The sequence below is a fragment of the Pygoscelis adeliae genome, unplaced genomic scaffold, assembly GCF_000699105.1.
Source record: "Pygoscelis adeliae isolate BGI_AS28 unplaced genomic scaffold, ASM69910v1 Scaffold175, whole genome shotgun sequence".
Lineage (NCBI taxonomy): Eukaryota > Metazoa > Chordata > Aves > Sphenisciformes > Spheniscidae > Pygoscelis > Pygoscelis adeliae.
Genome location: NW_008824941.1, coordinates 1094344 through 1095958, shown reverse-complemented (window position 1 = coordinate 1095958; position 1615 = coordinate 1094344).

Here is a 1615-nt window from a genome sequence, read left to right as displayed (position 1 = left end):
GGGGCGGGGGTTCGACGCCCTTGTGTTAACTTGAGCGCGGCAACTTCGGGTGGTTTGGCCGGGGTGAGTGGGTGCGGGTTTGCTGCGCTATTTATAGCCGGTCATTGGAGTCAACAACCTAACAAAAGCCCTCAACGAGGGGCAGGTGGGCTGGTGATGCGCCGGACGCTCGTTAAGGTGCGGGGTGCTGCAGCGTGGCTTGAAAAGTTGCCCTGACAGTCGTTTAAAATGCATCGCTTATTCAGTACTCTGAGTCACAGGCAATTATCAAGTGGTGACTTATTATGCCTTTGGTTTTTAAGGAAGCGCGAGCTCTGGGAAGCCAGTTCGCTTGGGACTAGCGCTGGATTTCTAACCTATGGTAGTAATCTCTGAGGAAGCAGTAAAGGATTGAGCTTGTTTTCATAAAGCTTTTAAGTTGTCTCTGTTCTGTCTATATTTATTGTTTGCATTTGCGCCTTTGCATCTGTTTTTAGACAACTTTTGCACGCTGTAGGTGCATACTTTGCAGATGGTGGTTTTTACAGGTACCGGTTGAGGGCTGGTCGTCTGTGTGAAAATACCAGCTGAGGAGTTAGTTGTTGTGGATAAAGAGTGGTGCCCCTTGCGAAGAAACAGGGTTCAGTTCTGACGAGGTTATTGTGGGACCAGTCTCCCAAGCAGCGGTCACGCAGTGCGGCTTGAACCCCTAAGAAAACCGCCCAGGGAGAGGCAGAGTCGTAGAATCTAGTGAGCTGTAGCCAGGGTATCTCATCTGGCCTGAACTGGTAAGAATTTGTACTAATTTAGCTTCAGTAATTGAGTTTATTTCCGTATCAGCACTGCGGAAGGGTTCATTTCAGTAGTGGGTGAAGTTTGATGCTGAAAATGGAAAAAGATTACACAAGTCAACTGCTGCTGCTTTGTAGGACACTGTGAACAAGGTCACACGAGGAATTTTAAGGCGATTGGTTAATATCCTCAGTGGCATTTTTAATAACTTCTCATCTGTTTGTATTATAAAGTAAGTAACAATTCCATAGCTGTGTTGAGTAAGGCTTTTTCCAAGAGGAAAATAAAATAAATCGCAAAAAGCCTTTGTAGTACATCTCAAGTCTCAATTACCTGGTTCTAGAAGATCAGAAGAAAATGCTCCATGCCTGATAATTTCAACAGAGGGGTATGAAACACCTATTGGGTACCTCCTGATTTTTTTTTTTTGGTCTTTAGTTCTGGGATAATGGCATCATCGTATCTAATAGGATATACGATCATATTACATACACATCATACATGTATGTGGTTACATACACGTCATGTATAAGGTCTGTGCGCGTTAGGACCACGTTTCTTTCAGGGCCGTTTGCGTGTGCTTCGCGGTCAGTTTAGTGAGCGTCGTCCCGCAGTTGCGGAGGGGACGGTGTTGCGGCAGGGTTCAAGTTGCCCGCGGACAGGCCTGCCCCTGAGCAAACCTGCAGCTCTCCAAACCCAGCCCGTCTGAGGGCGGCGGAACCCGTCACGTTGGGGTCTAATTAGGAAAGGCCCCGACTTGTGTGGATGCACGGGAAATCTAGCTGGAGGCGGCCGTTCGCACGCAAGACCCCCGGTGCGCCGTTTGCATCCCACCGTGGGGCGA